This window comes from Vicugna pacos, unplaced genomic scaffold (genome assembly GCF_048564905.1).
Source record: "Vicugna pacos unplaced genomic scaffold, VicPac4 scaffold_20, whole genome shotgun sequence".
Lineage (NCBI taxonomy): Eukaryota > Metazoa > Chordata > Mammalia > Artiodactyla > Camelidae > Vicugna > Vicugna pacos.
In genome coordinates, this window is record NW_027328741.1 from 5,310,709 (window position 1) to 5,335,391 (window position 24,683).

At 45.5% G+C, this 24,683-nt stretch overlaps 2 long non-coding RNA genes across 2 annotated transcripts; both read right to left on the reverse strand.

Moving 5' to 3' along the window:
- Window positions 1-12,275: 12,275 nt before the first annotated feature.
- LOC140694106 (uncharacterized) lies at window positions 12,276-17,447 on the reverse strand. The gene is made up of 3 exons (XR_012069858.1): window positions 17,263-17,447; window positions 12,739-12,851; window positions 12,276-12,530 (listed from the first exon to the last, which is right to left on the reverse strand). It is a non-coding gene; the product is annotated as an uncharacterized lncRNA (long non-coding RNA).
- Window positions 17,448-22,879: 5,432 nt separating this feature from the next.
- LOC140694108 (uncharacterized) lies at window positions 22,880-24,683 on the reverse strand. Its single transcript, XR_012069860.1, has 3 exons — window positions 24,509-24,683; window positions 23,343-23,413; window positions 22,880-23,134 (listed from the first exon to the last, which is right to left on the reverse strand). It is a non-coding gene; the product is annotated as an uncharacterized lncRNA (long non-coding RNA).

Here is a 24,683-nt window from a genome sequence, read left to right on the forward strand (position 1 = left end):
CAAATCAACGAAGTTCATGAGCATCCCAGGGATTTAAAATGCGCCTGGAGGAAAGCAACTTAGTCACAAGAGAACCTCCAGAGGGGTTTCAGCTGATATATCGGCAGCAATATTCAAGGACAGGGAGGAGTGCCAGGACATAGGCCATACCCTGAAGGGCAAAATGCTGCCATCTAGGGTAGCCTAGGCCACATGACTGCCATTTCTTATAACAGCAGAACTAGAGAATTCCACAGACCGGCAAATCTTAAAATAAATCAGCACTCCGAAAATTATCCTACAAGAAAGGTTGAGAATTCTCCCCTGAATAGAAAAGCAGCAAGATGAAATGGTAAGAAGAAAACCATTATTGGAAATGCAAGAAGGGCATGAGTGGCAAAGAAGAAACCAGAAGAAGGCAAGGAGGACATCAAAACACTAAAATGGAAGAGGGAAGTAAGAAATCATAGGTGATTGGAAGCACTATCTTAAGTGAATCAGCTTATATGACTCTCTGTTTGAAGCGAATGGAGAGATGCATGGCCTGACGTGTTTGCAAAACAAACAAGAAGCAGACCAACAAAGAATCAAACAAACAAACAAGCACCCAAAGGGTACGGTTGGCTGACATATACCAAGGGAACCATGATTATTCAAAAGAAAATACTCAAGGTGATGTCAAGGATCATTCAGTACACACGACCCAGTATCACGGCTTGCATGTACTCAGCACACTTGTATTCGGAAATCAGAGGCGTGCATTTATATTCGTTAATGTTGATTAATAAGAGCATATCGTGACCTAACCCAAATGCCGATTTGGTGTCAAATGGATTCCTAGTCCGTGATATAGACTTGTAAGTCTTCCAACAGGATGAATGAATGCCATATAAAAGCCTACTTCGAGAAGAAATGGCATAAGCCTTTAACAAAGACAAGTAGCTCTGCAAAAGTGTACTAAGAGCAAAAGAGACAGACAGTAAAGTGCACATTGGGGTTGGTTTCATTTCTAGGAATTTCAGCCCCCATGAAACCAATGGATCAATATCCTGAGAGTGCGGGTGTTTCAGCAGAAACCAACCGACGGATATGTATTCCGGGTGTACGGATATTACAGGAACATAAGTTTCCTTTAGAGGGTCTCTGTGTACTGTGAACTGTTAGAATGTTTAAAGACATGTGAAACCATGAACAGAAAATGGACACACTTGCCTCCATTGGTACTGTGCATACAGATCTGAAGAAAAGGAAAGAGGGAAGAACAAAGGCCCATGGGACGCTAGTGGGTAGAATCACATTTAGCTTAGGAACCTCTCGTCGGATGCAGCCCCTCCCCCAACACTGACAAGATGCAGCAGCCATTGGGGATGGCAGTTACCGGTTGGATTCCAGGTGGAATGTTGGTGTGTACCGCGAGGCTTGTTGTGGCCAGTGGATCCTAGGTAACCGGGCAGAGTTCTGTGGGTGGATCAGTGTGATGGAGGGGCTGCCGCCCTCTGTGGAGCTTAGCTTAGGTCTTTGGTCCGGGAAGCTGTGTCAGTTCGAGATACTGCTGCTGCCCAAAGACCTGAGTTCACGGGTCAGTTTCCAGAACCTGAAAGGGCAGACAGTGGAAGATCTGCCTGCCATCAGCTTACTGGTGAGGCTCCGAGGTACTTTCAGACATGCCCAGTCCTGTTGAAGTCGACTGTATGGGAGATACGAAGAGAAGCTGGCCGAAAACCTGGCTGCATGGATTGAGGAGGGATGCGAACACATTGATGAGAGATGTTCTGCTACAATGGAGATTACTGGCCTGGAGACAGCTGTAGAGGATACCAGGCTCGAAAGGCATTCATGAGACCTATGGAACCTCGCTGATACTGGCAGAATCATACGGAGTGCCAACGTGGACTTGAGGAAGTTCCTCAATTCTCTGCTCCAAGAACGGGTCCAAGATCCCTGACATCTAAAAGAGAAGAGATGGCAGAGGTGATCAAAACGCTCCTGTTCTTGGAAGGGGTCGTGAGCATCCACACGTCCCAACGGGCATTTCCATGCCATTCAGACCAAAGTGCACCAAGCCCAGGTAAGCCTTTTCCCAGGTTTGGGCCTAGCTAGCAAGCACTTGCTCTTCCCTCCCCTCCACTCAGGCATCCATTTGGAAGGATCAGTACCTGAGCTGCAATGAAGCCAGTACGAGAAGGGCAAGCCCCTCCTCGAATCAGAGTTCCTCCAGCTTCACACTCTGTGAACAACAATGAACTCCTTAAAGGTCTAAAAGTCTCGACTGAAATAGATAGGATATGAATAATTATCTCACACAAAGAAACGATGGCCTTCCGCTAGATTCAGCAAATGCTGGGTTTGTGTCTTCTCTGGGGTGAAGGGAGTGTGGTAAGTGAGGGGAATCTTTGACTGAACTTGTATATGTATTTGGCCTCAGTTTTCAAGACAGTATAGGTAAATATTATAAGTCAGATAGTGAACGGAACTGTAAATTCGCCAATGACATTAAAGACACAGCTTATGTGGACATTCTTTCATTGAGTCAAGCCCCCGTGGGCACTATATCATGGGGGTGCACACTCGGTTGCGTTAAATTGCTTTACCCAACATGATCGGATGATTAAGCGTTCTCATCACTGATAGAAGAACACCTGGTTCTCAATAGACTAGCATAGCTGCAGCAGGGTTCTCAAAGCTATAATGCCTCTAGGTGATTTTGGATTCAAACCTAAATGTATATATTTGGTTTGTTTCCTCTTGTATTTTCCTAGAGAGGGATGTTACCCCTTGAAATGCCAACATTGGCCAGTAGGTGTCATTGGGAGTAAAGGGCACCACATGCACAAGTGAAACCAAGGTTGGGGGTTATATCATGTTTCCAATAGCTATTTCATGGTTCCTGCTGGTTTCGGAGGCTTCAACAGTAAAGAGTTGACATGACCCCTTTTACAGTTTGGACTGCTACTTTGCATTCTATCTGTCTATGTTTTCCTTAGAACTGACAAAATGTTACCGAAATTGACAAGTCTGGCTTCTAGGTCGATTTAGGATGTTTCAAAAACTAACTTCATTTTCGTATAACTCTCAAAACATGGAAATCAAATCTATTAAACTTTTTAAAGGCTGCAAATGAGATATCAACACAATGTCAAAACTGGAGTCTTCGGAAAATCCCTCCCACCACGGCTGTATAGAAACAAAGAGCTAAACAAAAATCACATATCTGGGAAGTGTATCTGGAAAGTGGTGATTCATCGATGCCCAGTTGGCCGAGAAGCAGTTCAACCTGCGCTCACTCGCTCCCATGTACACAGCAATGGAAACATCCACTCACCCAGCCCTTGGCACAGGACACTTGCCGAAGAGAGGTCTGTTACTTCCAAAGACAGGATAAGGCCTCAGAACCCCTGGAAGCAGGAGAAGGCAAAGCAGGGAATGGAAACCAGTGCAGGGTCTGACCCCTGGTGATGGAGCAGCAAAGGTGAAACTTTGTTTAACTTGGACGCACACTCTCAAGCGGACAGGAGACATGGGATTGAAGGTGATGCGCTGAGTGTTAGAAGAGTGCACAGCAGATGCTTGGCTGACAGAACTCAAAGAAACCAGCGCAAAATATCTCCACATTTGATTCTGAGACCAAGATCCGAGCTGCCAAATTTGACGTAGCAGAGGCAGCGGTCAGGGAGGGATAGGGCTACGGATGATGGCACACGCTGAGTCTCAGGGATCTGGAGTGCGTTGTGGGATGTGGTGGGTCCTATCAAGAGAGCAAACCGACCTGTGACCCCAGTGAGAAGGCCACCACACCGGCACGCGCGGTTGAGATTATCGATATGTCCCATGGCCACACCCAGTGCATCTGCAGGACCAGGGACCAATTGGGCATTTTGCCAATAGAGCACGTGTGGGGCTGAATCAGAGATATCGTGCATCTGGTCTGAGTGATCTAGGTGGCCTTGGGTTTGAAATCAGAATGAAAAGACTTAGGATCTGCTACATTCATAACCTGGGCTGGGATTATGGTTTGGTTTGAGGCACAGGATACGCAACAGCTCTGTGGTTGCCTTCGTGCACCCGTGCCACAAGGATGAGAGGACAAGGAAGAGTGGTCCAAGTCCACAGCGTGAGAAGATGAAGCATTTCCTTCAGCATTATCTCCCAAAAGCAGATGCTCCATTTTGGATGGCACCGGCACGGTACGGCACCGAGGACACCAAGTTCGGTCTGCGGGATCATTCCAGCAGGCCCTGATGTGTGACATCCTTTGATATGCTTCCACTGGTGTTTCTGTAGGCAGAGAAGCTCTGGGAAGAACTGGTTTCATTGGGACATTCCCGTGGCACTAATAAGCACAAGCGCACTCTCAGTTTGCAGTTTTGGAAACACTCCAAAGTGACATGGAGCAGAATGCAGAGCTGAGAAACTTTAGAAGCTTCATTTCCACCAGAGGAAGTGTCCTGTGCACTTTTAGAATTCTGAGATAAGCGTAATCAAACTACGGTTATGCTAATCCAAATAGAATGGTGTGTTCATCACAATAAAGGCAACACCAGCAATTGGAGATATACCAGACAACGAACACAGGAACAGGACATGGCATCAATGTCTAGGAGAAATTGTCCTCACAGTAATCCCATGGAATTGCATAGAGCCAAGATTCCAAATTTTCACTTAACAAAGCCCTAGAAGTCTACATTAGATACCTGATATTACCTGACCAGTAGAGGTGAAGAAGTGCAGTAAAAGAAACAGGAAATACCATTTTCAGTTCCAAAGAGATTGAAGGCCCAAAAGATAAGCTTTCAGAAAACTAGACTGCAAAACGCAATCCAGAGAAAAAATTGAAAACGGAGGTGAGGGAAACACTGAAGAACAACAGTGTCTCAGAATCATAAAAGGCAGAATACCAGAAAAGGGGAAGAGAAAGCCTAAAGGCGAAACAAATAATATCAGAAAACTCAGTGGATGAGATAATATCAGGGCTACAATTCAGTAGTAAGTAGACTAGGTAATGCAGAGGGACGCGTGAATGACTGTGAATACAGGGGAACAGAAATCCCTCGGTCAGAAGCAGACATAGGAAAGCAAGTGCAAACCAATGAAAACATTGCTGTTGAATCCTGGGGTAAGACAAGGCAAGAAAGACTAAGAGTCGTAAGAGTCCCAGATGGATAAGCAAGAGATAATGAAACAAAGATGTCTGAAAAGTTATCTGTAGAAAAATCAGACTGAAACTTGCTGAAAGCCAAGAAAGAATCATCTATGCGAATTCAGGAAGTACAGAGCGTTCAAAGGAGGTCGAATCCCAATATACCTACCAGCAGCTGTATGATTCAAATCAACGAAGTTCATGAGCATCCCAGGGATTTAAAATGCGCCTGGAGGAAAGCAACTTAGTCACAAGAGAACCTCCAGAGGGGTTTCAGCTGATATATCGGCAGCAATATTCAAGGACAGGGAGGAGTGCCAGGACATAGGCCATACCCTGAAGGGCAAAATGCTGCCATCTAGGGTAGCCTAGGCCACATGACCGCCATTTCTTATAACAGCAGAACTAGAGAATTCCACAGACCGGCAAATCTTAAAATAAATCAGCACTCCGAAAATTATCCTACAAGAAAGGTTGAGAATTCTCCCCTGAATAGAAAAGCAGCAAGATGAAATGGTAAGAAGAAAACCATTATTGGAAATGCAAGAAGGGCATGAGTGGCAAAGAAGAAACCAGAAGAAGGCAAGGAGGACATCAAAACACTAAAATGGAAGAGGGAAGTAAGAAATCATAGGTGATTGGAAGCACTATCTTAAGTGAATCAGCTTATATGACTCTCTGTTTGAAGCGAATGGAGAGATGCATGGCCTGACGTGTTTGCAAAACAAACAAGAAGCAGACCAACAAAGAATCAAACAAACAAACAAGCACCCAAAGGGTACGGTTGGCTGACATATACCAAGGGAACCATGATTATTCAAAAGAAAATACTCAAGGTGATGTCAAGGATCATTCAGTACGCACGACCCAGTATCACGGCTTGCATGTACTCAGCACACTTGTATTCGGAAATCAGAGGCGTGCATTTATATTCGTTAATGTTGATTAATAAGAGCATATCGTGACCTAACCCAAATGCCGATTTGGTGTCAAATGGATTCCTAGTCCGTGATATAGACTTGTAAGGCTTCCAACAGGATGAATGAATGCCATATAAAAGCCTACTTCGAGAAGAAATGGCATAAGCCTTTAACAAAGACAAGTAGCTCTGCAAAAGTGTACTAAGAGCAAAAGAGACAGACAGTAAAGTGCACATTGGGGTTGGTTTCATTTCTAGGAATTTCAGCCCCCATGAAACCAATGGATCAATATCCTGAGAGTGCGGGTGTTTCAGCAGAAACCAACCGACGGATATGTATTCCGGGTGTACGGATATTACAGGAACATAAGTTTCCTTTAGAGGGTCTCTGTGTACTGTGAACTGTTAGAATGTTTAAAGACGTGTGAAACCATGAACAGAAAATGGACACACTTGCCTCCATTGGTACTGTGCATACAGATCTGAAGAAAAGGAAAGAGGGAAGAACAAAGGCCCATGGGACGCTAGTGGGTAGAATCACATTTAGCTTAGGAACCTCTCGTCGGATGCAGCCCCTCCCCCAACACTGACAAGATGCAGCAGCCATTGGGGATGGCAGTTACCGGTTGGATTCCAGGTGGAATGTTGGTGTGTACCGCGAGGCTTGTTGTGGCCAGTGGATCCTAGGTAACCGGGCAGAGTTCTGTGGGTGGATCAGTGTGATGGAGGGGCTGCCGCCCTCTGTGGAGCTTAGCTTAGGTCTTTGGTCCGGGAAGCTGTGTCAGTTCGAGATACTGCTGCTGCCCAAAGACCTGAGTTCACGGGTCAGTTTCCAGAACCTGAAAGGGCAGACAGTGGAAGATCTGCCTGCCATCAGCTTACTGGTGAGGCTCCGAGGTACTTTCAGACATGCCCAGTCCTGTTGAAGTCGACTGTATGGGAGATACGAAGAGAAGCTGGCCGAAAACCTGGCTGCATGGATTGAGGAGGGATGCGAACACATTGATGAGAGATGTTCTGCTACAATGGAGATTACTGGCCTGGAGACAGCTGTAGAGGATACCAGGCTCGAAAGGCATTCATGAGACCTATGGAACCTCGCTGATACTGGCAGAAACATACGGAGTGCCAACGTGGACTTGAGGAAGTTCCTCAATTCTCTGCTCCAAGAACGGGTCCAAGATCCCTGACATCTAAAAGAGAAGAGATGGCAGAGGTGATCAAAACGCTCCTGTTCTTGGAAGGGGTCGTGAGCATCCACACGTCCCAACGGGCATTTCCATGCCATTCAGACCAAAGTGCACCAAGCCCAGGTAAGCCTTTTCCCAGGTTTGGGCCTAGCTAGCAAGCACTTGCTCTTCCCTCCCCTCCACTCAGGCATCCATTTGGAAGGATCAGTACCTGAGCTGCAATGAAGCCAGTACGAGAAGGGCAAGCCCCTCCTCGAATCAGAGTTCCTCCAGCTTCACACTCTGTGAACAACAATGAACTCCTTAAAGGTCTAAAAGTCTCGACTGAAATAGATAGGATATGAATAATTATCTCACACAAAGAAACGATGGCCTTCCGCTAGATTCAGCAAATGCTGGGTTTGTGTCTTCTCTGGGGTGAAGGGAGTGTGGTAAGTGAGGGGAATCTTTGACTGAACTTGTATATGTATTTGGCCTCAGTTTTCAAGACAGTATAGGTAAATATTATAAGTCAGATAGTGAACGGAACTGTAAATTCGCCAATGACATTAAAGACACAGCTTATGTGGACATTCTTTCATTGAGTCAAGCCCCCGTGGGCACTATATCATGGGGGTGCACACTCGGTTGCGTTAAATTGCTTTACCCAACATGATCGGATGATTAAGCGTTCTCATCACTGATAGAAGAACACCTGGTTCTCAATAGACTAGCATAGCTGCAGCAGGGTTCTCAAAGCTATAATGCCTCTAGGTGATTTTGGATTCAAACCTAAATGTATATATTTGGTTTGTTTCCTCTTGTATTTTCCTAGAGAGGGATGTTACCCCTTGAAATGCCAACATTGGCCAGTAGGTGTCATTGGGAGTAAAGGGCACCACATGCACAAGTGAAACCAAGGTTGGGGGTTATATCATGTTTCCAATAGCTATTTCATGGTTCCTGCTGGTTTCGGAGGCTTCAACAGTAAAGAGTTGACATGACCCCTTTTACAGTTTGGACTGCTACTTTGCATTCTATCTGTCTATGTTTTCCTTAGAACTGACAAAATGTTACCGAAATTGACAAGTCTGGCTTCTAGGTCGATTTAGGATGTTTCAAAAACTAACTTCATTTTCGTATAACTCTCAAAACATGGAAATCAAATCTATTAAACTTTTTAAAGGCTGCAAATGAGATATCAACACAATGTCAAAACTGGAGTCTTCGGAAAATCCCTCCCACCACGGCTGTATAGAAACAAAGAGCTAAACAAAAATCACATATCTGGGAAGTGTATCTGGAAAGTGGTGATTCATCGATGCCCAGTTGGCCGAGAAGCAGTTCAACCTGCGCTCACTCGCTCCCATGTACACAGCAATGGAAACATCCACTCACCCAGCCCTTGGCACAGGACACTTGCCGAAGAGAGGTCTGTTACTTCCAAAGACAGGATAAGGCCTCAGAACCCCTGGAAGCAGGAGAAGGCAAAGCAGGGAATGGAAACCAGTGCAGGGTCTGACCCCTGGTGATGGAGCAGCAAAGGTGAAACTTTGTTTAACTTGGACGCACACTCTCAAGCAGACAGGAGACATGGGATTGAAGGTGATGCGCTGAGTGTTAGAAGAGTGCACAGCAGATGCTTGGCTGACAGAACTCAAAGAAACCAGCGCAAAATATCTCCACATTTGATTCTGAGACCAAGATCCGAGCTGCCAAATTTGACGTAGCAGAGGCAGCGGTCAGGGAGGGATAGGGCTACGGATGATGGCACACGCTGAGTCTCAGGGATCTGGAGTGCGTTGTGGGATGTGGTGGGTCCTATCAAGAGAGCAAACCGACCTGTGACCCCAGTGAGAAGGCCACCACACCGGCACGCGCGGTTGAGAATATCGATATGTCCCATGGCCACACCCAGTGCATCTGCAGGACCAGGGACCAATTGGGCATTTTGCCAATAGAGCACGTGTGGGGCTGAATCAGAGATATCGTGCATCTGGTCTGAGTGATCTAGGTGGCCTTGGGTTTGAAATCAGAATGAAAAGACTTAGGATCTGCTACATTCATAACCTGGGCTGGGATTATGGTTTGGTTTGAGGCACAGGATACGCAACAGCTCTGTGGTTGCCTTCGTGCACCCGTGCCACAAGGATGAGAGGACAAGGAAGAGTGGTCCAAGTCCACAGCGTGAGAAGAGGAAGCATTTCCTTCAGCATTATCTCCCAAAAGCAGATGCTCCATTTTGGATGGCACCGGCACGGTACGGCACCGAGGACACCAAGTTCGGTCTGCGGGATCATTCCAGCAGGCCCTGATGTGTGACATCCATTGATATGCTTCCACTGGTGTTTCTGTAGGCAGAGAAGCTCTGGGAAGAACTGGTTTCATTGGGACATTCCCGTGGCACTACAAAGCACAAGCGCACTCTCAGTTTGCAGTTTTGGAAACACTCCAAAGTGACATGGAGCAGAATGCAGAGCTGAGAAACTTTAGAAGCTTCATTTTCACCAGAGGAAGTGTCCTGTGCACTTTTAGAATTCTGAGATAAGCATAATCAAACTATGGTTATGCTAATCGAAATAGTATGGTGTGTTCATCACAATAAAGGCAACACCAGCAATTGGAGATATACCAGACAACAAACACAGGAACAGGACATGGCATCAATGTCTAGGAGAAACAGTCCTCACAGAAATCCCATGGAATTGCATAGAGCCAAGATTCCAAATTTTTCACTTAACAAAGCCCTAGAAGTCTACATTAGATACCTGATATTACCTGACCAGTAGAGGTGAAGAAGTGCAGTAAAAGAAACAGGAAATACCATTTTCAGTTCCAAAGAGATTGAAGGCCCAAAAGATAAGCTTTCAGAAAACTAGACTGCAAAACGCAATCCAGAGAAAAAATTGAAAACGGAGGTGAGGGAAACACTGAAGAACAACAGTGTCTCAGAATCATAAAAGGCAGAATACCAGAAAAGGGGAAGAGAAAGCCTAAAGGCGAAACAAATAATATCAGAAAACTCAGTGGATGAGATAATATCAGGGCTACAATTCAGTAGTAAGTAGACTAGGTAATGCAGAGGGACGCGTGAATGACTGTGAATACAGGGGAACAGAAATCCCTCGGTCAGAAGCAGACATAGGAAAGCAAGTGCAAACCAATGAAAACATTGCTGTTGAATCCTGGGGTAAGACAAGGCAAGAAAGACTAAGAGTCGTAAGAGTCCCAGATGGATAAGCAAGAGATAATGAAACAAAGATGTCTGAAAAGTTATCTGTAGAAAAATCAGACTGAAACTTGCTGAAAGCCAAGAAAGAATCATCTATGCGAATTCAGGAAGTACAGAGCGTTCAAAGGAGGTCGAATCCCAATATACCTACCAGCAGCTGTATGATTCAAATCAACGAAGTTCATGAGCATCCCAGGGATTTAAAATGCGCCTGGAGGAAAGCAACTTAGTCACAAGAGAACCTCCAGAGGGGTTTCAGCTGATATATCGGCAGCAATATTCAAGGACAGGGAGGAGTGCCAGGACATAGGCCATACCCTGAAGGGCAAAATGCTGCCATCTAGGGTAGCCTAGGCCACATGACCGCCATTTCTTATAACAGCAGAACTAGAGAATTCCACAGACCGGCAAATCTTAAAATAAATCAGCACTCCGAAAATTATCCTACAAGAAAGGTTGAGAATTCTCCCCTGAATAGAAAAGCAGCAAGATGAAATGGTAAGAAGAAAACCATTATTGGAAATGCAAGAAGGGCATGAGTGGCAAAGAAGAAACCAGAAGAAGGCAAGGAGGACATCAAAACACTAAAATGGAAGAGCGAAGTAAGAAATCATAGGTGATTGGAAGCACTATCTTAAGTGAATCAGCTTATATGACTCTCTGTTTGAAGCGAATGGAGAGATGCATGGCCTGACGTGTTTGCAAAACAAACAAGAAGCAGACCAACAAAGAATCAAACAAACAAACAAGCACCCAAAGGGTACGGTTGGCTGACATATACCAAGGGAACCATGATTATTCAAAAGAAAATACTCAAGGTGATGTCAAGGATCATTCAGTACGCACGACCCAGTATCACGGCTTGCATGTACTCAGCACACTTGTATTCGGAAATCAGAGGCGTGCATTTATATTCGTTAATGTTGATTAATAAGAGCATATCGTGACCTAACCCAAATGCCGATTTGGTGTCAAATGGATTCCTAGTCCGTGATATAGACTTGTAAGGCTTCCAACAGGATGAATGAATGCCATATAAAAGCCTACTTCGAGAAGAAATGGCATAAGCCTTTAACAAAGACAAGTAGCTCTGCAAAAGTGTACTAAGAGCAAAAGAGACAGACAGTAAAGTGCACATTGGGGTTGGTTTCATTTCTAGGAATTTCAGCCCCCATGAAACCAATGGATCAATATCCTGAGAGTGCGGGTGTTTCAGCAGAAACCAACCGACGGATATGTATTCCGGGTGTACGGATATTACAGGAACATAAGTTTCCTTTAGAGGGTCTCTGTGTACTGTGAACTGTTAGAATGTTTAAAGACGTGTGAAACCATGAACAGAAAATGGACACACTTGCCTCCATTGGTACTGTGCATACAGATCTGAAGAAAAGGAAAGAGGGAAGAACAAAGGCCCATGGGACGCTAGTGGGTAGAATCACATTTAGCTTAGGAACCTCTCGTCGGATGCAGCCCCTCCCCCAACACTGACAAGATGCAGCAGCCATTGGGGATGGCAGTTACCGGTTGGATTCCAGGTGGAATGTTGGTGTGTACCGCGAGGCTTGTTGTGGCCAGTGGATCCTAGGTAACCGGGCAGAGTTCTGTGGGTGGATCAGTGTGATGGAGGGGCTGCCGCCCTCTGTGGAGCTTAGCTTAGGTCTTTGGTCCGGGAAGCTGTGTCAGTTCGAGATACTGCTGCTGCCCAAAGACCTGAGTTCACGGGTCAGTTTCCAGAACCTGAAAGGGCAGACAGTGGAAGATCTGCCTGCCATCAGCTTACTGGTGAGGCTCCGAGGTACTTTCAGACATGCCCAGTCCTGTTGAAGTCGACTGTATGGGAGATACGAAGAGAAGCTGGCCGAAAACCTGGCTGCATGGATTGAGGAGGGATGCGAACACATTGATGAGAGATGTTCTGCTACAATGGAGATTACTGGCCTGGAGACAGCTGTAGAGGATACCAGGCTCGAAAGGCATTCATGAGACCTATGGAACCTCGCTGATACTGGCAGAAACATACGGAGTGCCAACGTGGACTTGAGGAAGTTCCTCAATTCTCTGCTCCAAGAACGGGTCCAAGATCCCTGACATCTAAAAGAGAAGAGATGGCAGAGGTGATCAAAACGCTCCTGTTCTTGGAAGGGGTCGTGAGCATCCACACGTCCCAACGGGCATTTCCATGCCATTCAGACCAAAGTGCACCAAGCCCAGGTAAGCCTTTTCCCAGGTTTGGGCCTAGCTAGCAAGCACTTGCTCTTCCCTCCCCTCCACTCAGGCATCCATTTGGAAGGATCAGTACCTGAGCTGCAATGAAGCCAGTACGAGAAGGGCAAGCCCCTCCTCGAATCAGAGTTCCTCCAGCTTCACACTCTGTGAACAACAATGAACTCCTTAAAGGTCTAAAAGTCTCGACTGAAACAGATAGGATATGAATAATTATCTCACACAAAGAAACGATGGCCTTCCGCTAGATTCAGCAAATGCTGGGTTTGTGTCTTCTCTGGGGTGAAGGGAGTGTGGTAAGTGAGGGGAATCTTTGACTGAACTTGTATATGTATTTGGCCTCAGTTTTCAAGACAGTATAGGTAAATATTATAAGTCAGATAGTGAACGGAACTGTAAATTCGCCAATGACATTAAAGACACAGCTTATGTGGACATTCTTTCATTGAGTCAAGCCCCCGTGGGCACTATATCATGGGGGTGCACACTCGGTTGCGTTAAATTGCTTTACCCAACATGATCGGATGATTAAGCGTTCTCATCACTGATAGAAGAACACCTGGTTCTCAATAGACTAGCATAGCTGCAGCAGGGTTCTCAAAGCTATAATGCCTCTAGGTGATTTTGGATTCAAACCTAAATGTATATATTTGGTTTGTTTCCTCTTGTATTTTCCTAGAGAGGGATGTTACCCCTTGAAATGCCAACATTGGCCAGTAGGTGTCATTGGGAGTAAAGGGCACCACATGCACAAGTGAAACCAAGGTTGGGGGTTATATCATGTTTCCAATAGCTATTTCATGGTTCCTGCTGGTTTCGGAGGCTTCAACAGTAAAGAGTTGACATGACCCCTTTTACAGTTTGGACTGCTACTTTGCATTCTATCTGTCTATGTTTTCCTTAGAACTGACAAAATGTTACCGAAATTGACAAGTCTGGCTTCTAGGTCGATTTAGGATGTTTCAAAAACTAACTTCATTTTCGTATAACTCTCAAAACATGGAAATCAAATCTATTAAACTTTTTAAAGGCTGCAAATGAGATATCAACACAATGTCAAAACTGGAGTCTTCGGAAAATCCCTCCCACCACGGCTGTATAGAAACAAAGAGCTAAACAAAAATCACATATCTGGGAAGTGTATCTGGAAAGTGGTGATTCATCGATGCCCAGTTGGCCGAGAAGCAGTTCAACCTGCGCTCACTCGCTCCCATGTACACAGCAATGGAAACATCCACTCACCCAGCCCTTGGCACAGGACACTTGCCGAAGAGAGGTCTGTTACTTCCAAAGACAGGATAAGGCCTCAGAACCCCTGGAAGCAGGAGAAGGCAAAGCAGGGAATGGAAACCAGTGCAGGGTCTGACCCCTGGTGATGGAGCAGCAAAGGTGAAACTTTGTTTAACTTGGACGCACACTCTCAAGCAGACAGGAGACATGGGATTGAAGGTGATGCGCTGAGTGTTAGAAGAGTGCACAGCAGATGCTTGGCTGACAGAACTCAAAGAAACCAGCGCAAAATATCTCCACATTTGATTCTGAGACCAAGATCCGAGCTGCCAAATTTGACGTAGCAGAGGCAGCGGTCAGGGAGGGATAGGGCTACGGATGATGGCACACGCTGAGTCTCAGGGATCTGGAGTGCGTTGTGGGATGTGGTGGGTCCTATCAAGAGAGCAAACCGACCTGTGACCCCAGTGAGAAGGCCACCACACCGGCACGCGCGGTTGAGAATATCGATATGTCCCATGGCCACACCCAGTGCATCTGCAGGACCAGGGACCAATTGGGCATTTTGCCAATAGAGCACGTGTGGGGCTGAATCAGAGATATCGTGCATCTGGTCTGAGTGATCTAGGTGGCCTTGGGTTTGAAATCAGAATGAAAAGACTTAGGATCTGCTACATTCATAACCTGGGCTGGGATTATGGTTTGGTTTGAGGCACAGGATACGCAACAGCTCTGTGGTTGCCTTCGTGCACCCGTGCCACAAGGATGAGAGGACAAGGAAGAGTGGTCCAAGTCCACAGCGTGAGAAGAGGAAGCATTTCCTTCAGCATTATCTCCCAAAAGCAGATGCTCCATTTTGGATGGCACCGGCACGGTACGGCACCGAGGACACCAAGTTCGGTCTGCGGGATCATTCCAGCAGGCCCTGATGTGTGACATCCATTGATATGCTTCCACTGGTGTTTCTGTAGGCAGAGAAGCTCTGGGAAGAACTGGTTTCATTGGGACATTCCCGTGGCACTACAAAGCACAAGCGCACTCTCAGTTTGCAGTTTTGGAAACACTCCAAAGTGACATGGAGCAGAATGCAGAGCTGAGAAACTTTAGAAGCTTCATTTTCACCAGAGGAAGTGTCCTGTGCACTTTTAGAATTCTGAGATAAGCATAATCAAACTATGGTTATGCTAATCGAAATAGTATGGTGTGTTCATCACAATAAAGGCAACACCAGCAATTGGAGATATACCAGACAACAAACACAGGAACAGGACATGGCATCAATGTCTAGGAGAAACAGTCCTCACAGAAATCCCATGGAATTGCATAGAGCCAAGATTCCAAATTTTTCACTTAACAAAGCCCTAGAAGTCTACATTAGATACCTGATATTACCTGACCAGTAGAGGTGAAGAAGTGCAGTAAAAGAAACAGGAAATACCATTTTCAGTTCCAAAGAGATTGAAGGCCCAAAAGATAAGCTTTCAGAAAACTAGACTGCAAAACGCAATCCAGAGAAAAAATTGAAAACGGAGGTGAGGGAAACACTGAAGAACAACAGTGTCTCAGAATCATAAAAGGCAGAATACCAGAAAAGGGGAAGAGAAAGCCTAAAGGCGAAACAAATAATATCAGAAAACTCAGTGGATGAGATAATATCAGGGCTACAATTCAGTAGTAAGTAGACTAGGTAATGCAGAGGGACGCGTGAATGACTGTGAATACAGGGGAACAGAAATCCCTCGGTCAGAAGCAGACATAGGAAAGCAAGTGCAAACCAATGAAAACATTGCTGTTGAATCCTGGGGTAAGACAAGGCAAGAAAGACTAAGAGTCGTAAGAGTCCCAGATGGATAAGCAAGAGATAATGAAACAAAGATGTCTGAAAAGTTATCTGTAGAAAAATCAGACTGAAACTTGCTGAAAGCCAAGAAAGAATCATCTATGCGAATTCAGGAAGTACAGAGCGTTCAAAGGAGGTCGAATCCCAATATACCTACCAGCAGCTGTATGATTCAAATCAACGAAGTTCATGAGCATCCCAGGGATTTAAAATGCGCCTGGAGGAAAGCAACTTAGTCACAAGAGAACCTCCAGAGGGGTTTCAGCTGATATATCGGCAGCAATATTCAAGGACAGGGAGGAGTGCCAGGACATAGGCCATACCCTGAAGGGCAAAATGCTGCCATCTAGGGTAGCCTAGGCCACATGACCGCCATTTCTTATAACAGCAGAACTAGAGAATTCCACAGACCGGCAAATCTTAAAATAAATCAGCACTCCGAAAATTATCCTACAAGAAAGGTTGAGAATTCTCCCCTGAATAGAAAAGCAGCAAGATGAAATGGTAAGAAGAAAACCATTATTGGAAATGCAAGAAGGGCATGAGTGGCAAAGAAGAAACCAGAAGAAGGCAAGGAGGACATCAAAACACTAAAATGGAAGAGCGAAGTAAGAAATCATAGGTGATTGGAAGCACTATCTTAAGTGAATCAGCTTATATGACTCTCTGTTTGAAGCGAATGGAGAGATGCATGGCCTGACGTGTTTGCAAAACAAACAAGAAGCAGACCAACAAAGAATCAAACAAACAAACAAGCACCCAAAGGGTACGGTTGGCTGACATATACCAAGGGAACCATGATTATTCAAAAGAAAATACTCAAGGTGATGTCAAGGATCATTCAGTACGCACGACCCAGTATCACGGCTTGCATGTACTCAGCACACTTGTATTCGGAAATCAGAGGCGTGCATTTATATTCGTTAATGTTGATTAATAAGAGCATATCGTGACCTAACCCAAATGCCGATTTGGTGTCAAATGGATTCCTAGTCCGTGATATAGACTTGTAAGTCTTCCAACAGGATGAATGAATGCCATATAAAAGCCTACTTCGAGAAGAAATGGCATAAGCCTTTAACAAAGACAAGTAGCTCTGCAAAAGTGTACTAAGAGCAAAAGAGACAGACAGTAAAGTGCACATTGGGGTTGGTTTCATTTCTAGGAATTTCAGCCCCCATGAAACCAATGGATCAATATCCTGAGAGTGCGGGTGTTTCAGCAGAAACCAACCGACGGATATGTATTCCGGGTGTACGGATATTACAGGAACATAAGTTTCCTTTAGAGGGTCTCTGTGTACTGTGAACTGTTAGAATGTTTAAAGACGTGTGAAACCATGAACAGAAAATGGACACACTTGCCTCCATTGGTACTGTGCATACAGATCTGAAGAAAAGGAAAGAGGGAAGAACAAAGGCCCATGGGACGCTAGTGGGTAGAATCACATTTAGCTTAGGAACCTCTCGTCGGATGCAGCCCCTCCCCCAACACTGACAAGATGCAGCAGCCATTGGGGATGGCAGTTACCGGTTGGATTCCAGGTGGAATGTTGGTGTGTACCGCGAGGCTTGTTGTGGCCAGTGGATCCTAGGTAACCGGGCAGAGTTCTGTGGGTGGATCAGTGTGATGGAGGGGCTGCCGCCCTCTGTGGAGCTTAGCTTAGGTCTTTGGTCCGGGAAGCTGTGTCAGTTCGAGATACTGCTGCTGCCCAAAGACCTGAGTTCACGGGTCAGTTTCCAGAACCTGAAAGGGCAGACAGTGGAAGATCTGCCTGCCATCAGCTTACTGGTGAGGCTCCGAGGTACTTTCAGACATGCCCAGTCCTGTTGAAGTCGACTGTATGGGAGATACGAAGAGAAGCTGGCCGAAAACCTGGCTGCATGGATTGAGGAGGGATGCGAACACATTGATGAGAGATGTTCTGCTACAATGGAGATTACTGGCCTGGAGACAGCTGTAGAGGATACCAGGCTCGAAAGGCATTCATGAGACCTATTAAACCTCGCTGATACTGGCAGAAACATACGGAGTGCCAACGTGGACTTGAGGAAGTTCCTCAATTCTCTGCTCCAAGAACGGGTCCAAGATCCCTGACATCTAAAAGAGAAGAGATGGCAGAGGTGATCAAAACGCTCCTGTTCTTGGAAGGGGTCGTGAGCATCCACACGTCCCAACGGGCATTTCCATGCCATTCAGACCAAAGTGCACCAAGCCCAGGTAAGCCTTTTCCCAGGTTTGGGCCTAGCTAGCAAGCACTTGCTCTTCCCTCCCCTCCACTCAGGCATCCATTTGGAAGGATCAGTACCTGAGCTGCAATGAAGCCAGTACGAGAAGGGCAAGCCCCTCCTCGAATCAGAGTTCCTCCAGCTTCACACTCTGTGAACAACAATGAACTCCTTAAAGGTCTAAAAGTCTCGACTGAAATAGATAGGATATGAATAATTATCTCACACAAAGAAACGATGGCCTTCCGCTAGATTCAGCAAATGCTGGGTTTGTGTCTTCTCTGGGGTGAAGGGAGTGTGGTAAGTGAGGGGAATCTTTGACTGAACTTGTATATGTATTTGGCCTCAGTTTTCAAGACAGTATAGGTAAACATTATAAGTCAGATAGTGAACGGAACTGTAAATTCGCCAATGACATTAAAGACACAGCTTATGTGGACATTCTTTCATTGAGTCAAGCCCCCGTGGGCACTATATCATGGGGGTGCACACTCGGTTGCGTTAAATTGCTTTACCCAACATGATCGGATGATTAAGCGTTCTCATCACTGATAGAAGAACACCTGGTTCTCAATAGACTAGCATAGCTGCAGCAGGGTTCTCAAAGCTATAATGCCTCTAGGTGATTTTGGATTCAAACCTAAATGTATATATTTGGTTTGTTTCCTCTTGTATTTTCCTAGAGAGGGATGTTACCCCTTGAAATGCCAACATTGGCCAGTAGGTGTCATTGGGAGTAAAGGGCACCACATGCACAAGTGAAACCAAGGTTGGGGGTTATATCATGTTTCCAATAGCTATTTCATGGTTCCTGCTGGTTTCGGAGGCTTCAACAGTAAAGAGTTGACATGACCCCTTTTTCAGTTTGGACTGCTACTTTGCATTCTATCTGTCTATGTTTTCCTTAGAACTGACAAAATGTTACCGAAATTGACAAGTCTGGCTTCTAGGTCGATTTAGGATGTTTCAAAAACTAACTTCATTTTCGTATAACTCTCAAAACATGGAAATCAAATCTATTAAACTTTTTAAAGGCTGCAAATGAGATATCAACACAATGTCAAAACTGGAGTCTTCGGAAAATCCCTCCCACCACGGCTGTATAGAAACAAAGAGCTAAACAAAAATCACATATCTGGGAAGTGTATCTGGAAAGTGGTGATTCATCGATGCCCAGTTGGCCGAGAAGCAGTTCAACCTGCGCTCACTCGCTCCCATGTACACAGCAATGGAAACATCCACTCACCCAGCCCTTGGCACAGGACACTTGCCGAAGAGAGGTCTGTTACTTCCAAAGACAGGATAAGGCCTCAGAACCCCTGGAAGCAGGAGAAGGCAAAGCAGGGAATGGAAACCAGTGCAGGGTCTGACCCCTGGTGATGGAGCAGCAAAGGTGAAACTTTGTTTAACTTGGACGCACACTCTCAAGCGGACAGGAGACATGGGATTGAAGGTGATGCGCTGAGTGTTAGAAGAGTGCACAGCAGATGCTTGGCTGACAGAACTCAAAGAAACCAGCGCAAAATATCTCCACATTTGATTCTGAGACCAAGATCCGAGCTGCCAAATTTGACGTAGCAGAGGCAGCGATCAGGGAGGGATAGGGCTACTGATGATGGCACACGCTGTGTCTCATTGATCTTGAGTGCGTTGTGGGATATGGTGGGTCCTATCAAGAGAGCAAACCGACCTGTGAACCCAGTGAGAAGGCCACCACACTGGCACGCGCGGTTGAGATTATCGATATGTCCCATGGCCACACCCAGTGCATCTGCAGGACCAGGGACCAATTGGGCATTTTGCCAATAGAGCACGTGTGGGGCTGAATCAGAGATATCGTGCATCTGGTCTGAGTGATCTAGGTGGCCTTGGGTTTGAAATCAGAATGAAAAGACTTAGGATCTGCTACATTCATAACCTGGGCTGGGATTATGGTTTGGTTTGAGGCACAGGATACGCAACAGCTCTGTGGTTGCCTTCGTGCACCCGTGCCACAAGGATGAGAGGACAAGGAAGAGTGGTCCAAGTCCACAGCGTGAGAAGAGGAAGCATTTCCTTCAGCATTATCTCCCAAAAGCAGATGCTACATTTTGGATGGCAGCGGCACGGTACGGCACCGAGGACACCAAGTTCGGTCTGCGGGATCATTCCAGCAGGCCCTGATGTGTGACATCCATTGATATGCTTCCACTGGTGTTTCTGTAGGCAGAGAAGCTCTGGGAAGAACTGGTTTCATTGGGACATTCCCGTGGCACTAATAAGCACAAGCGCACTCTCAGTTTGCAGTTTTGGAAACACTCCAAAGTGACATGGAGCAGAATGCAGAGCTGAGAAACATTAGAAGCTTCATTTCCACCAGAGGAAGTGTCCTGTGCACTTTTAGAATTCTGAGATAAGCGTAATCAAACTATGGTTATGCTAATCGAAATAGTATGGTGTGTTCATCACAATAAAGGCAACACCAGCAATTGGAGATATACCAGACAACAAACACAGGAACAGGACATGGCATCAATGTCTAGGAGAAATTGTCCTCACAGAAATCCCATGGAATTGCATAGAGCCAAGATTCCAAATTTTTCACTTAACAAAGCCCTAGAAGTCTACATTAGATACCTGATATTACCTGACCAGTAGAGGTGAAGAAGTGCAGTAAAAGAAACAGGAAATACCATTTTCAGTTCCAAAGAGATTGAAGGCCCAAAAGATAAGCTTTCAGAAAACTAGACTGCAAAACGCAATCCAGAGAAAAAATTGAAAACGGAGGTGAGGGAAACACTGAAGAACAACAGTGTCTCAGAATCATAAAAGGCAGAATACCAGAAAAGGGGAAGAGAAAGCCTAAAGGCGAAACAAATAATATCAGAAAACTCAGTGGATGAGATAATATCAGGGCTACAATTCAGTAGTAAGTAGACTAGGTAATGCAGAGGGACGCGTGAATGACTGTGAATACAGGGGAACAGAAATCCCTCGGTCAGAAGCAGACTTAGGAAAGCAAGTGCAAACCAATGAAAACATTGCTGTTGAATCCTGGGGTAAGACAAGGCAAGAAAGACTAAGAGTCGTAAGAGTCCCAGATGGATAAGCAAGAGATAATGAAACAAAGATGTCTGAAAAGTTATCTGTAGAAAAATCAGACTGAAACTTGCTGAAAGCCAAGAAAGAATCATCTATGCGAATTCAGGAAGTACAGAGCGTTCAAAGGAGGTCGAATCCCAATATACCTACCAGCAGCTGTATGATTCAAATCAACGAAGTTCATGAGCATCCCAGGGATTTAAAATGCGCCTGGAGGAAAGCAACTTAGTCACAAGAGAACCTCCAGAGGGGTTTCAGCTGATATATCAGCAGCAATATTCAAGGACAGGGAGGAGTGCCAGGACATAGGCCATACCCTGAAGGGCAAAATGCTGCCATCTAGGGTAGCCTAGGCCACATGACTGCCATTTCTTATAACAGCAGAACTAGAGAATTCCACAGACCGGCAAATCTTAAAATAAATCAGCACTCCGAAAATTATCCTACAAGAAAGGTTGAGAATTCTCCCCTGAATAGAAAAGCAGCAAGATGAAATGGTAAGAAGAAAACCATTATTGGAAATGCAAGAAGGGCATGAGTGGCAAAGAAGAAACCAGAAGAAGGCAAGGAGGACATCAAAACACTAAAATGGAAGAGCGAAGTAAGAAATCATAGGTGATTGGAAGCACTATCTTAAGTGAATCAGCTTATATGACTCTCTGTTTGAAGCGAATGGAGAGATGCATGGCCTGACGTGTTTGCAAAACAAACAAGAAGCAGACCAACAAAGAATCAAACAAACAAACAAGCACCCAAAGGGTACGGTTGGCTGACATATACCAAGGGAACCATGATTATTCAAAAGAAAATACTCAAGGTGATGTCAAGGATCATTCAGTACGCACGACCCAGTATCACGGCTTGCATGTACTCAGCACACTTGTATTCGGAAATCAGAGGCGTGCATTTATATTCGTTAATGTTGATTAATAAGAGCATATCGTGACCTAACCCAAATGCCGATTTGGTGTCAAATGGATTCCTAGTCCGTGATATAGACTTGTAAGGCTTCCAACAGGATGAATGAATGCCATATAAAAGCCTACTTCGAGAAGAAATGGCATAAGCCTTTAACAAAGACAAGTAGCTCTGCAAAAGTGTACTAAGAGCAAAAGAGACAGACAGTAAAGTGCACATTGGGGTTGGTTTCATTTCTAGGAATTTCAGCCCCCATGAAACCAATGGATCAATATCCTGAGAGTGCGGGTGTTTCAGCAGAAACCAACCGACGGATATGTATTCCGGGTGTACGGATATTACAGGAACATAAGTTTCCTTTAGAGGGTCTCTGTGTACTGTGAACTGTTAGAATGTTTAAAGACGTGTGAAACCATGAACAGAAAATGGACACACTTGCCTCCATTGGTACTGTGCATACAGATCTGAAGAAAAGGAAAGAGGGAAGAACAAAGGCCCATGGGACGCTAGTGGGTAGAATCACATTTAGCTTAGGAACCTCTCGTCGGATGCAGCCCCTCCCCCAACACTGACAAGATGCAGCAGCCATTGGGGATGGCAGTTACCGGTTGGATTCCAGGTGGAATGTTGGTGTGTACCGCGAGGCTTGTTGTGGCCAGTGGATCCTAGGTAACCGGGCAGAGTTCTGTGGGTGGATCAGTGTGATGGAGGGGCTGCCGCCCTCTGTGGAGCTTAGCTTAGGTCTTTGGTCCGGGAAGCTGTGTCAGTTCGAGATACTGCTGCTGCCCAAAGACCTGAGTTCACGGGTCAGTTTCCAGAACCTGAAAGGGCAGACAGTGGAAGATCTGCCTGCCATCAGCTTACTGGTGAGGCTCCGAGGTACTTTCAGACATGCCCAGTCCTGTTGAAGTCGACTGTATGGGAGATACGAAGAGAAGCTGGCCGAAAACCTGGCTGCATGGATTGAGGAGGGATGCGAACACATTGATGAGAGATGTTCTGCTACAATGGAGATTACTGGCCTGGAGACAGCTGTAGAGGATACCAGGCTCGAAAGGCATTCATGAGACCTATGGAACCTCGCTGATACTGGCAGAAACATACGGAGTGCCAACGTGGACTTGAGGAAGTTCCTCAATTCTCTGCTCCAAGAACGGGTCCAAGATCCCTGACATCTAAAAGAGAAGAGATGGCAGAGGTGATCAAAACGCTCCTGTTCTTGGAAGGGGTCGTGAGCATCCACACATCCCAACGGGCATTTCCATGCCATTCAGACCAAAGTGCACCAAGCCCAGGTAAGCCTTTTCCCAGGTTTGGGCCTAGCTAGCAAGCACTTGCTCTTCCCTCCCCTCCACTCAGGCATCCATTTGGAAGGATCAGTACCTGAGCTGCAATGAAGCCAGTACGAGAAGGGCAAGCCCCTCCTCGAATCAGAGTTCCTCCAGCTTCACACTCTGTGAACAACAATGAACTCCTTAAAGGTCTAAAAGTCTCGACTGAAATAGATAGGATATGAATAATTATCTCACACAAAGAAACGATGGCCTTCCGCTAGATTCAGCAAATGCTGGGTTTGTGTCTTCTCTGGGGTGAAGGGAGTGTGGTAAGTGAGGGGAATCTTTGACTGAACTTGTATATGTATTTGGCCTCAGTTTTCAAGACAGTATAGGTAAATATTATAAGTCAGATAGTGAACGGAACTGTAAATTCACCAATGACATTAAAGACACAGCTTATGTGGACATTCTTTCATTGAGTCAAGCCCCCGTGGGCACTATATCATGGGGGTGCACACTCGGTTGCGTTAAATTGCTTTACCCAACATGATCGGATGATTAAGCATTCTCATCACTGATAGAAGAACACCTGGTTCTCAATAGACTAGCATAGCTGCAGCAGGGTTCTCAAAGCTATAATGCCTCTAGGTGATTTTGGATTCAAACCTAAATGTATATATTTGGTTTGTTTCCTCTTGTATTTTCCTAGAGAGGGATGTTACCCCTTGAAATGCCAACATTGGCCAGTAGGTGTCATTGGGAGTAAAGGGCACCACATGCACAAGTGAAACCAAGGTTGGGGGTTATATCATGTTTCCAATAGCTATTTCATGGTTCCTGCTGGTTTCGGAGGCTTCAACAGTAAAGAGTTGACATGACCCCTTTTTCAGTTTGGACTGCTACTTTGCATTCTATCTGTCTATGTTTTCCTTAGAACTGACAAAATGTTACCGAAATTGACAAGTCTGGCTTCTAGGTCGATTTAGGATGTTTCAAAAACTAACTTCATTTTCGTATAACTCTCAAAACATGGAAATCAAATCTATTAAACTTTTTAAAGGCTGCAAATGAGATATCAACACAATGTCAAAACTGGAGTCTTCGGAAAATCCCTCCCACCACGGCTGTATAGAAACAAAGAGCTAAACAAAAATCACATATCTGGGAAGTGTATCTGGAAAGTGGTGATTCATCGATGCCCAGTTGGCCGAGAAGCAGTTCAACCTGCGCTCACTCGCTCCCATGTACACAGCAATGGAAACATCCACTCACCCAGCCCTTGGCACAGGACACTTGCCGAAGAGAGGTCTGTTACTTCCAAAGACAGGATAAGGCCTCAGAACCCCTGGAAGCAGGAGAAGGCAAAGCAGGGAATGGAAACCAGTGCAGGGTCTGACCCCTGGTGATGGAGCAGCAAAGGTGAAACTTTGTTTAACTTGGACGCACA